This window comes from Mastomys coucha, unplaced genomic scaffold (assembly GCF_008632895.1).
Source record: "Mastomys coucha isolate ucsf_1 unplaced genomic scaffold, UCSF_Mcou_1 pScaffold13, whole genome shotgun sequence".
Taxonomy (NCBI): domain Eukaryota; kingdom Metazoa; phylum Chordata; class Mammalia; order Rodentia; family Muridae; genus Mastomys; species Mastomys coucha.
In genome coordinates, this window is record NW_022196895.1 from 75856545 (window position 1) to 75869714 (window position 13170).

General features: G+C 49.8%; 1 protein-coding gene and 1 long non-coding RNA gene across 2 annotated transcripts in view; both read left to right on the forward strand.

The window, feature by feature from the left end:
- Positions 1 to 13170, forward strand: part of Pard6g (par-6 family cell polarity regulator gamma) — a 74011-nt gene that overhangs the window by 32999 nt on the left and 27842 nt on the right. The window lies entirely within an intron of this gene.
- The window catches only part of LOC116087401, a 3061-nt gene continuing 2645 nt past the window's right edge, over positions 12755 to 13170 (forward strand). The window contains exon 1 of the long non-coding RNA XR_004117424.1: positions 12755 to 13150. This is a non-coding gene — a long non-coding RNA (uncharacterized LOC116087401). The remainder of the gene's footprint in view (positions 13151 to 13170) is intronic.

The following is a 13170-nucleotide window of genomic DNA, read 5'->3' on the forward strand; positions in this document are numbered from 1 at the left end:
AGAGGGTCCAGGTATCTGTTCTTCTGTGGACAACTGGATACCTTTGTCTGCAGGACAGACATGCTGGCCCAGAACGATGAAGACTGAGTGTCCATTGGTCCGGAGAGGCCGGTTCTTATTGTAGCCTCCTCATGGTGCCACCACAACCCTGCCCAGTGAGGCCCAAGTCACTTCCAGTAGTGTGTGTGTGTGTGTGTGTGTGTGTGTGTGTGTGTGCATACACTTGCTCCTGTGCACTTCTAGTTGATGGGTGTGAGTGCCCGTGGAGGCTAGAAGATCCCCTGAAGCTGGACTTACAGGCAGTTGAGAGCAGCCCAGTGTGGGTGCTAGAAGTCCAACTCAAATCTTGTACAAGGGCAGTAGATGCTCTAAAACGGGAATCATCATTCCAGCCCTGACTGGCACAGGTCTTTAAGAAGAAACTATATTACCATCTTCGTAAATGTATGAAGCCCCAGCTGTGCTCAAAACCTTCAGTCTACCTCTTACAATAGTTTCTTCCCTTGAGACACATAAGGGTATAATGATACAGTGAAAAATGAGTATCCCTTTTAACTAAAACTGCCAGCAGAGCCTGTGTGGGGGTAAATATCCACATAAAGACTTGCACACAGTACCGTTCACAACAGCCCGAGCATGAACAAAACCCAAGAATCCACCTGCCAGTGAACAGAAGGCCAAGGGTGCATGGCCATTTGAGGGAATGCTGCCCTGCTAAGCACTACCTCATGGCCGTGGATATCACAAACAGTATGCTGAGGGAACTAAGCTGGGACCCAGGGCCAGATGTCATGATCTTGATATTGAAGGGATCTGGAGTTGAGGACATTGTTTGCTCATATTTACTTGCGACCCTAAGTCAGTGTTTAGAGTGGTTTTCTGGTCCCTGGAGAACATGCACTTGATGTATACATTCCTGGCTGAGGAGGTACAGCAAAGCACCTCATGCCATCTCAGTTCCTGCCAGCATCTGACTTTCACACCCTCAGTCCAGTGACACCACTGCCATTTTGGTCTTGCTTCTTTTCTGTTGGTGATTTCACTCTGTGCAGTGGCCTGGAGCCTAAGGCCTGAGTGCCATCGAATGTTCTCAGCTCAGGGTGTGCTGGTCTGCCTTGTGGAGATGTTGTGTCACAGAAGTGTCCTTCAGGCCCACTGGCCATGAGGTCAGTCACATTAGCGAAATGCTAATTGATTGTTGAAAGCATCATGACTGGAGGCCCGTGATACCCCAGCATATCTTTCTCCGGGGATCATGGCTCTGACTTTACTAACCCATATTGCCCTTAGTGACTTTCCAGAAAGAAAGAACTCTGAGTAATGAGAATTGGGTGTAAGTGAAAAGTCCAGGATGAGCAAGTTCATAGAGACAGTAAGTCCATCGAGGCTAGAAAGGCACCTCAGGCAGTGAAGTGCCTGCCACACGACCGACCGACCACCGTAGGGTCTTGAGTTCCGACTTCTGGAACCTGTGAAAAGATGAGGTCTGGCAATGTGCTGGTGACACCCCACAGCTGGGGTTGGGCGGAGACAGGCATGCCTTAGGTTTCTATTGTTGTGATAAACCACTGGGACTAAGAGCAATGTGGGCAGGGCTTTCAGCTCAGGCCTCCAGGGCACAGTCCCTCACTGAGGGACTTCAGAATAGGAGCCCAAGCAAGGCAGGGAGTGGGAGGAGCTGACTGCAGAGACCATGACAGAGCACTGCTTCCTGGCTTGCTCCTCATGGCTTGCTCTATTATATACTATATATGTTATATATTATATAATAAAGCATGGCGTGCTTTATTATATACGCCATGACCATCTATCTGCCTAGCAGTGGCCCCTCCACATCAATCGCTACTTAGGAAAATACACTCCAGGCTTGCCTACAGGCCAGTCTGGTGAGGACAGTTTGTTACTGAGGCTTCTTCATCCCAAGCCACTCCAGACGGTCAATATAACCAAACAACCAGCCAACACAAGGCAGAGCGCTGAAGGGCAGCCAACCTAGCCCAGTCGATGCGCTAGGGTTCCATACAAGACCTGTTTTTTGAAACATAAAGGTAGAGAGTGGGGCTGGTGAGATGGCTCAGCGGGTAAGAGCACCGATTGCTCTTCCGAAGGTCATGAGTTCGAATCCCAGCAGCCACATGGTGGCTCACAACCACCTGTAATGAGATCTGATGCCCCCTCTTCTGGTGCGTCTGAAGACAGCTACAGTGTACTTATAATAGATATATAATAAATAAAAAATCTTTAAAAAAAAAAAAAGGTAGAGAGTGATCAAGGACAGGCATACAGTGTCAGCCTCCGGCCTGAGCGTAAGGAATGTGCGTACCCACACACCCACACTAACAAGTTCCTAAGCCACATGGGCACATCACAGAATTAGAGATCTCCGTGAATATAAAACTGAGCACTTTAATAAGTCGGTTTCATGCACTGGAGCACAGCAAAGCTGGGTACCAGGGTCACCTGCTGGCAGTAGTCACAAATAGTCACCAAGTGTATCCAGGATGCAGCCTTTAGCAAGGCTCCAGGATTTTCTCCAGCCTTTATTCCAGGACTCACCATCCTTACTGTGTGTAAATACTTTGACTTTTCTTTTTTCCAAGGGGTGGCATCATGGAGGTATCAGAAACTCTCACCTATAAATGTGAGTCATCCGACCCGGTATATGACTTTTTAATTAACATCTTTGTTTGAAAGTTTTTTTGTTTTTTGTTTTTTGTTTTTTGTTTTTTGTTTTTTTGTTTTTTTTTTTAAATCACCTCTTTCCCCGATGGTCAGAAACTTCTGGGGTGTCTCTTTTGGGTGTGTGCTAAGCCCAGCTGTGACCCATGCCCCAGATATGAGCTGTGCCTGGGTGTGAGCCGTGCTTCGGGTGTAAGCCATGTCCACTGTCAACTCTACCCTGGTGTGATCAAGGCCCAGGTAGGAGTGGGTTCCAGGTGTGAGCCTGTGCAGGAAGACTTTGTCATTCTTCTGAGAAAGTGTTCACAAGCATTCCTGTGGTAGGGCTCATGGTTCATACGGGTCCAGGGTCCCCACTAATACAAAAGGCTGCATCTGGGGCTCAGACAGTCACCAGGAACCACCTGTCTTTTGTCTGAGTGGGCCCTGGTCAGGGGATATTTTCTTGAAGACTTCCTGTCCATGGAGGCTTGTGAAGGGTGTGAGGCAGGACTTTGGCTTCAGTCTCACCAACTTCTCTCAGACTTCTTTCTTCGAAGCTTGTTGCCTCCAGCCACCATCTTTCCAGGGCAACTCTTAGAAACCCTGGGTCTCTCCCTTTGGTAAATAGCAGCTTTCCTTATGTTCTTCGGGTTAATGCTCTGTCTGTGTGAGCCAGGAACGCAGCAGGCCCAGAACAGATTGGTCAGAATGCGTGGGCTTGCATGGCTAGATTGCAGCCCAGGTGAGTTTTTCTTTTCGCCTGCCTTTCCCTCCTACCCTCCCTAGTGGGTGCAGGAACACTTGGGAGCCACAGAGAGCTGCGGGCCAGGAGGGGTGCTCATTGCATCTCCTCCTATTTTTAGCAGAATAAACAGGAAGTACAAACACTAACATTATTACTACTCATTCATCAAGTAAGTCCTCCAAACACAGTGACGCCCATGATCTTGTCTCCCTCCAGGCCCTGCCCAGGACAAGGTGGGCAGCTGTGGTGGTGGTGTGGGGGTTCCTATCATAAACGTGTATGTTGCACCTAAGCATGGGGTTCTTAGCTGTTTTGGGGCATTTTGAGTTCTTAAAATGAACATAGCACAATTAATTGCAAATGCTTAGATGTATCAGAAATTGTGTGAGGTTACATTTGTTTGCATTTTATTTAATTGAGTTGTGTTGCATTGTTTTAAGGGTAAAGCATACTACTCACAGTGTGTCTCCTGGATTCTTCCTGTGGGCTCTTGGTAGGAGGGTTCCAAGGAACCGTCAGTCAGTGAGCAGCCTGTGGTACTCTCTCCTCAGAGGCTGCCCAGTTCTAAGGAGCCCTCTGCTGCTCTGACCAGCTGTGTCGTCCTGCCCTGGTGTGTACAGGGATAGGCGTGGGCCTGGCTCTCAACTCTCTGCTGGATATCAATCAGTACTGCCGTGGTTCCCAGAAACCTGTGCGTTTGGGAACCTTTCTCTGTCTTTTTGTTTTGTTTTGTTTTGTTCTGTTTTGCTTTTTTTAAAAGGCCAAAAAGGCCTCACTGCACTACCGTGGGAATGCAGAGAAGACAACAGGCCGAAGCCCTGGCTTGGAGTAGGCGTGAGGAGAATGTGCTGAGGCAGCTTGTGAAAAGCCGCACACCAGAGGCACCCACCACCACCACCCAGAGGAACGTGGCTGTCTGGGAGCCCACTCACCCCCTAGGCCTCATCTTGTCTGCCTGGTTGCCTTCCTGGCTAGCTTGTGTATGATCAGCATACTCTCCAGCAGCCCCAGCAGGGACCTGATGTGCAAATGGGGAGATTTTCACACCTGCTAAACTAATGCTTTTCTTTCTTTCTGGTCTTAGCTTCTCTCACATGGTCAGCCCTGGTGTGTTTATAATTTGGCTTCTTGCTTTCTAAGTGTAATATGTCAAAAGTACACCCAACTGTGAAATGCTTTACAAAATGTTGTTTTAAGACTTTTCTGTTTGGAACATATTTGTGTAGAGAAACTCAGGCGAATAATCACCTGCCCCAAGACAACATTTAGCATTTGGCAAAACTGTTCCAGACCTCGGAGGTGCAGTCAATAAACAGACCATTGTATCCACGTCATGAAGACGGCCTTGGCCTGGCTCTATATTTTGTCTTTTTGCAGGTGTGGGTAGATGCACATCACCCTGTCATGATGAACGTAAATGCCACCAGCACCTCCGTGGCTGATTTTCTCAGTCTTTCTAAGCTATGTGGAGCAATGCAATAGAGCTGTCAGTTTCCCTCTTAAGATAAACAAAGTCTTGCTGGATTCAATTATATTAGCAAAGGTGTGTGATTCCATGTTCCTGTCCTCAGTAGGACTGCAGCATTGTATCTGAAGTAGGATTGCACTGTTATATCTGAAGCATCTCTGAACGTAATCATGCCCTACATGTTGACAAAGGCCAGCCTTCCTGCCAGAATGACTGGCCATCCCTGGGCTGCTACGAGCCCTGGGATCCTGCCTCCCCTGGGCTGCTACGAGCCCTGGGATCCTGCCTCCCCTGGGATCCTGCCTCCCCTGGCACCTGGTGTTGATTTTCATGGATGCTCCTCTTGGCCTCACCTTTGTCAGTCTGTAGAGCCTGACCTCCTGTCACATGTCATCTGGCAATGTGGATACCGCTCATGTGAGCAGCTCACGAGATGGCGTAATTAGTTTGCTGTCATTTGACCGGTGTGTTGGAAGGCTGCAAATGTCATCTTGTTTTGTCTCTCTGGCATCAGAATTGCTCACTGGGTGACAGTAAATAGGTTTATTTTATAAATTTAGGCTTGTGATACCCTGGAGACAAGGTGATGTGGTTTTTAGACCCCCCCCCCCAAAAAAAATCATAGATAATAGATAATCTAAGAGGGCTGCCTGAGTAAGGTAGGGTCCTGTCATGGGACATATTAGTTATTTCATATTTAAGGAATTCTTCTAACAGCTACGGTGGCTTCTAGGTAAACGTGCACCCCGTCCACACCACTAAGAGGCTGCTCGGTGACTATAATGCTGCCAGTGGGATCTTGTCTCATGGTAACTTATCTCAGATGTGCAAACTAGAGTGTTTAACCCCTTCCCCAAAAGCTTGCTCATCTCTCCTAGGTTCTGTGGTGAACACAACAGCTCTCTCACCCTAGGTGTCTGCTGATGGGGGCCACGTGCTAAGTTACAATGGGCAGTGTGAACCCAGTCATTGTGGGCATTGTGGAGAGAGTCAAGCGCTGTCATGCATCTCTGGGGGCTGCCTGCAGAACAGACGGTTGAGTGAGGCCTCCTGAGAGGCCAGCAGAGGCTGCTTCCACAGAGAAGTCCAGCGGAGGTGGTAGGCCAGAGGAGCAGGTCTACATGCTAGTAGTGGGCCTCCCCATAGGGACATGCAAGCTATGCTATCCAAAGGTGTCCACAGCTAACCATGTTGTCTGACAGTACAAGGGGTCCCAAGTAGACCTACCATGGACCCCACTCTGAAAGGCAAATGGCCCTGCCTCCTTGTGATCTGATGTTGGTGAGCTTTGACAGAAACTCCTTGAGCTGGCCTGAGTAAGTGAAAACTCAGCTCGATTCCCTCCACTCCCAGCAGGCCTCCGCTCAGCCAGGGTGACGGAAATTTCTAGGTCCTTGCTGCGACAATGACCACTGGTGTTGGTTGGGGTCATTTGCTTCAGCACAGAGATTTTGGAGATGTGATCTCTCAAAAGTCTTGTTTTGTCTTCTTCGACCCAGATGTTGGCTCCTAAGTCAGCCAGCTCAAACTTTATGCCATGAAATCTAGAGCCCTCCACAAAAAAAGCTCCGGTGCATAGGCCATCGTCATCACCATAACAGGGCTGCCACTCCCTGCTCGGGTGTTTATTCCCCACCAGCAGCAGCAACTCTGGGAGACTTGTCATGCACTCCCCATTAACACCCATACCTCTGAGAGTTGGTTCAGTTAACTACTCAGTTACAGAGCATCTTTCCTTATTAGGCACCCACTTTGTGCTCAGAACTCCACTGCCTCCTAGGGGTACAAGGTCAGGTCAAGGCTCGTGCCCTTGAGCGGTCTGCAGCTCTTTCTCCAGATGACAGGTGCTCAGAACAAGCAGGGCATGTGAGGGAGGGCCGGCCAGACAAAAAGGCTACAGCATCAGACCAGCCCAGGAGCAGTGAGGAGGCAGTGCCCATATCATTGGAAATGGACTGCGGTATGAAAACAGGAGCATCTTGAACAGGCACAAAGTCACGTAGGATGTCAGGGAGCGAGATGAGGTGAAGGTCGACTTAGAGGTGCCAGTGGAAAGACATGTAGGAAAGCTGAGAGCCGAAATCTCCATGAGTGCCTACAGACAGTAGGTGCTCACTAGGGCCTGCAGACAGTAGGTGCTCACTAGGGCCTGCAGACAGTAGGTGCTCACTAGGGCCTGCAGACAGTAGGTGCTCACTAGGGCCTGCAGACAGTAGGTGCTCACTAGGGCCTGCAGACAGTAGGTGCTCACTAGGGCCTGCAGACAGTAGGTGCTCACTAGGGCCTGCAGACAGTAGGTGCTCACTAGGGCCTGCAGACAGTAGGTGCTCACAAGAGCCTACAGACAGTAGGTGCTCACTAGGGCCTACAAACAGTAGGTGCACACTAAGGTCTGTAGACAGTAGGTGCTCACTAGGGCCTGCAGACAGTAGGTGCTCACAAGGGCCTACAAACAGTAGATGTTCACTAAAGTCTGTAGACAGTAGGTGTTTTCTAGGGCCTGCAGACAGTAGGTGCTCACTAAAGTCTGTAGACAGTAGGTGTTCTCTAGGGCCTGCAGACATTAGGTGCTCACTAAGGAGCTGTTGCATGGGTTAGGGAGCTCTGAGGAAAGGCTCATCTTCCTAGGAGACTTCAGAGAAAGCAGAATGTGAAGCCTCCACAACAGGTCAGCCTGAGCTCCCACCAGTTCTCCAGGGAGACTTGGCATTCAAGTTGCCTTGAGTTAGGACATTGAGGCATGTTTCCAGTGACTCCCTGAAGCTCGTGAACACAGCTCTCAATCTCCGCCAGAGGCTCCTTTTATTACGCACCCATGTGCAGCTGTTGGGCTACCACACTCAGGAGCCATTTACATACCAAGTTGCTGGTAATTCTGAATCTAAAGCCAAAAGTTGCTGGGCTGAGACAGGTAGGTGCTGGCCCTAGTCATTCCCTAAGGGAAGTCATAGACACTGGCCCCATGTTGTGTCTCAGTCTATTCCAAAGGCTTATAGTGTAGAAGATAGCTTGCTCAGATGGTAGCCATGGAGCATGTCAGGCAGCGGAGGTGCAGCCGGGGCCCGTGCACAGTTCATCCAGCAGTTTGACCAACTTGGGACTCACCAAAGAGGAGAGAGAGCATAAGAAGCCACCTGGAGCAGGGAAACTGCCTCAGGCCATGGTTTCCGGTTCCCTGCTTGAAACCACCTAAATGGTACCTTTACCGGGTGCTGAGGTGTTTGCCTGCCTTTTCCCAGTCTCCCTGTGTCCGTTCTAGACTCCAGCCTGACTTGTAGCACTGTGGACAGCTTTCCCACGCTCTGCCAGGCTGTGCTCCCCAGCTAAGCCAACTGGCCCTTCTCACCGTCTCTTCTTTCTCCTGCACTCCCACGATTCGTACGTAACAGCAGTAGCACAGCTCAGTGGTCTCCCATGATTCACTGAGTACATCCCAATTACACTGTCACTCTGAACCTCCGTAGGGCCCTCAGGATACCCCCGCCTCGGTTTCTCTGTCCCATCCATGTTATTCCCAACCCACTCCCAAAACACTGTCACCTCCCAGAATTCCCCTGTGTAAGAATTCTGACATTAGGATCCCTCAGAGCTCATTTGCTGTGTGTGGTGTTATATAACCTGGGTTTGCCTCAGCTCTCAGCCTCAGGAGTTTTGAGACAGCCTGTGGCCCAACTTCCCCATGACTCAGCACATCGAGGGTTCTAAGCTGTCACCTGAGAGCACACAGAGCCCTTATTTCTGTGCGTTATGGTAAGGAGGTCATTGTAGGCATGATTTGTTTCTCCCGGTTCGGAGTCCAGAGATATAAAAATTTCCACCATGAACTCTCTTTTTCCAGAAACGCTGGGGAGAGTCGGTTTCCTCTTACACAGCACTTTTCTCTTCCTGTTTTGCCCTTATCTCTGTGGCTCCCACCTCCCCTGTGGGAAAGTGGGTCAGCCCAGGGGTCACCACCTGTGTGCGAGCACTCCTCTTCCAGCCGCACTATTGCAGTTAGCACACGCAGACAGAAGGAAGGCTAGGGGGAGGACTCCCATTGAACTCAGAGTCGCTTACTTTGGGATTGTTTTCATGTGGCAGTGAACCAGGGTGGGCTCACCCTGGGCAGACTTTATGAAATTATGAAGGATAGTGGTGACACTAACATACTGATTATCTGCTTTTTATAAAATATGTTGTGAATTTATCATCTTAGCCATTTGTAGATGCATATTTCAGTGGCAGTCAGTGTGTCCACACTGTCAGGTGAACAATTACCACAGCCACCTCAGAACTTTCCAGTCTTTGGTATCACAAGGTACAGGTTACTATAAAACATCAGAGAAGAGCTTTTATCATTGATATCTGTCTGTGGCCTTGGTGGATATTCCAGATCAAAGGCAAGGAATTACTTTTTTTTTTTTTTCAAAAAGCAAATCACTTGAGAAATAGATGTCTCATGCTAAAATACATTCCTCGGGACCTCAGACCCTTGCCTGCTGACTGTGGCCACCTCACCCACTGCTTCATCCCTGCCTCCTATGCACAGACACTCCATGGAGCAGTCATAGGAAATATGGTGCTAAGCACCTCCATGATTTGACTAAGGTTCACATTGTTCACTGGAGCCAGGAAGGCCTTTCCCAGTTCATGTCAGAACATGCAGAGTACTAGCCACTCTCCCTGGGCCTTTCTCAACCAGAAAAACATCCTTTCTGGTAGGAAATGAGTTCTGGAGACTCCAGTGCTCCACACCGAGTTTGCTAGGACCAGGGCCCAGAACTGACAGCACTAGCGTTCCTGCTCCAGAAAGATCTGTAGACTCTGTGCATCCCTCTGTATCGTTCTTCCCCCTCCCAGAGTGAGGGGAAGACCGAAGCCAGGTCACAGGTCAAGGGATCCGATATGTCCTATATACAGGTTTGTGGGTTCTTGTAGCTGGGGCTGGGACCCTGCCAGATGACTGCAGTGGGGAGGGCAGGCTCAGAGATCACCCAGGAAAATAACCTTAGTTGTGGGAATGGTTAGAGGACCCCCCAGTGTCACGTGGACCCTCTCTCTGTAGGTACACTGTATCAACTGTAGTAACCTCTACATCTCCCAGGATTTCCCCCCAGTACTAGGGATAGAATTCAAGTTGTACAGGCAAGGGGGGGGTGCTCCTCCGATGAGCCAAATCCCCAGCTGTCAGGATTGCTAATGATTCCTTAAAGATCTGATGGAAACATTTGCATGGTCACACTGACTTTGCATAAAAAGATGTGAAGGCACATGCCTTTGGAGTTCAGGATAACTCCTGGCACAACTGTAGACAGATGACAGCGGTTAGGCTCAAGGCTTGGGCTGCTGAGATGGACAGGCTGGAGGACGAATCAGAACTTGAAGCAGGTCTCCCCAATGGTAGTTACCACAGCAAACAATTCTCGATGTCTGCCATCTATACCTGTGCACACCCGTACTTAAGACCACAGAGAAGCACTGAACTCCTGCTCGTCCGAATCATAAAGTTGTGAGATTTCCACGTGTTAAAGGTTCCCTAAGCCAGCTTCCTTGTTTTCCTTCTGTCCCCGGGCAAATGTGTTCATACTGTACGCTATAGGCATTTGTAGATTTGGCTTCCTCGTAGAGCGGAATCTAAATGCTCTAATATCCTTAGAGCCTATTCACTCAAGCTCAAGACCAGAGAACCCATAGGACTCCCGTGCCTGCGCTCCCCACGCTCTCATTCTATGGCAGAACTCCATGTTTGTGTCACGTCGGGAACTCACACAGAGGCTGCCGTCCATGAGCCGTAGTAAGGAGCTGGCTCTTTTGAGCGATGATGTGTTCTCATCTCTTCCCAGCTGGACAAGGTTTTTTCGCTTGTGTGTCAGCAAAGCTCAAAGAACCGTATACAAGGGAGAGAGAGCCCAGGAAGCACCATCATGGACAGCAAGTTCAAGTGTGCCGTAGAGCCGCCTCTTGGACTGTGCTAAGGCAAGGAAGGAGCCATAGATAGCAGGGACGTGGGCTTAGGCCACAGCCCACTTGCAGGATGTGTGCAGCACCAGCACTAGGCAAGACAGCCGTTCTGCCACACAGGCCAGTGAAGCACAAGGTTGTCAGGGATTTGTCACTACTCTCCATTCTCTGGGTTTGCCAAAGAAATCTTGGAATAAGCTTTCCGAGACCTCCTTTCCTACTGCCAGGCATGCCTCATACTGTAAGGTGCTTGGTAGTCCAGTGCCGAGCCAGGCATGCCTCATACTGTAAGGTGCTTGGTAGTCCAGTGCCTAGCCAGGCATGCCTCAGACCTGTTTCTGCCCCCCCCCCCATACTGTATGGCTGTTTTGCTGTCTAAGACAGGAGGGGTAAAAACCTCAGGGCATATGGGAGGCCCATAGGTGGAGGTACTGTAGAGGTCCTATCTCACAGCAACAGGCATGCAGTTACCAACTGTGTTTTAGGCATGAGTGAGAAGGGGATGGTAATGAGCCCTGCCTCTCCAACATGGATAGGTTTTGCTGTACAGCTGGGACCTAGGCGAGTACCAAGGGCTCCCTGCCTCAGTGGAGCCAGGACCCTGTTCCTGCAGGCTTCACACACTCCCAACAATGCCAGCTTCCACCTGTATTCTCCTGGAGTGCAAGGTTTCCCCAGTTATGGCCTTGTGGAGCTGTTCCTTCTACAGAGGACAAAACTGAGTTCCAGACAAGACATGAGACTTTCTAGAGCCACAGGGCATCGGGTGATGAGCCAGGATTATTCCTGAGCCTGCCTCCAAAGTCTCCATTCCCCCCACATGCCCTCGATGCTGGACTTACAAATTACAGAATACTAGACGTGTTCAAATGAGGCCTGCTAGCTAGAATTTCACTGGGCCAAATGTCTGTGGATTGTACAGTGTCCTTTGGTGAGAGTCTATACAAGAGGCAGACACACGGTTATGCCCAGCCCTGCCGCAGCTTGCCCCTCACTGGAGGCTGCCACTCAGGACCCTTATCTGCAGGGATTCCTAAACCTGGATCTGGCTTGTCATCCTGTACTGAAGACCTCCTGGAACTTCAGGAAGAAGGCTTACTCAGGAATTAAAACTCAGGGTCTTTACAGTATTAAGTGGAAAACACAAGGTACACTATCCTAAGAATAGAAGGAGAGACCTGGGTCTACATCCACACTGGCTCTTACTTGTGTAAATAAACTCTATAACAGCCCATCAACCAGGAAAAGTCCCCACCTGGGGTGGTTAGTTGAGGATAGGGAAGGGTACCCTTAGTTCTGGGTTTCTTTTAGGGGTGATGAGAACACTCTGGAATTAGACTTTGGTGGTAACCGTGCAACTCGGAATTTTGCTGAAAGCCACAGAATTGTCCGACTTAAACGAGTGAAGCTGGTAGGGAAGTCATGTACTATAACCATATGGTATCACAGTCTAGCGATCCCCACATGCTTCTGTCAGCAGTATTTCTTGAGTTTCTGGCCACTGAGGTTTCCTTGAGAGGTCTGGTCTGATGACGGGTAAGAGAAGAGCCTGAGAGTGAAGGGCCTTCAAGAGGGCACACTTGAGTCCCTCACAGGATGGGGGATGGGGGATGGGGGGTATCTGTGAGCCAACAGGGAGTGGCTGCAGATGTACCGCCTCAGTGCTGTACAGTCAAGAGTGGTCCAAGTGATCCCACAGTGGGTTCCTGGTGTCGCACTGGGGGCATAATTGAAGACCTTGGAAGTTAGCAATCTTCTTGAAGGAGAGGAAGAGAAGGGACATTCTTGTCACCAGTATGTCCTGCTGTCCATAAAGAGGCATGGACAGTCTTGTTGTCACCTCAGGCAGGGCTTGCTGCCCTGTTTTTCTTGATCTCACCTTATCAGAGTTGATGCAGGCCCACAGCTGAGGATGGGCAGGGCCTCGTCATCTATCCCTCCCCCCTCCCCCGAGACCTTACTTAGCACTCCTCATTCCTTTGTGGGACTTCTGTAATCTGTCTGGACGGGTGACTTCACAAAACCCTGGGAATTACTGAAAGAGGTTTGCCCTAAATATGGGCTTTTCTGCCAACAGTTATTTTCAGTTTTTTCGATTATGGTTGTGCTCTCTGTAACCACTGCAGTATCTCATAAATACAGACTGAATCACAGCCTAGCTGTGGAGCCAACCCTGGGGTGGAGACAACGTCATGCGGATGCCTGGAGTCTGTCTTCTGCCCACAGCCTGGGAGTGTCAGGTCAAGTAGCCACTGAGCAGGCCAGGGCCAGGTAGTCCCCAGAGCCGTATACTAGCCATGAAGTTATTTCTCATGCACTGAGCAGGCCAGGGCCAGGTAGTCCCCAGAGCCACATA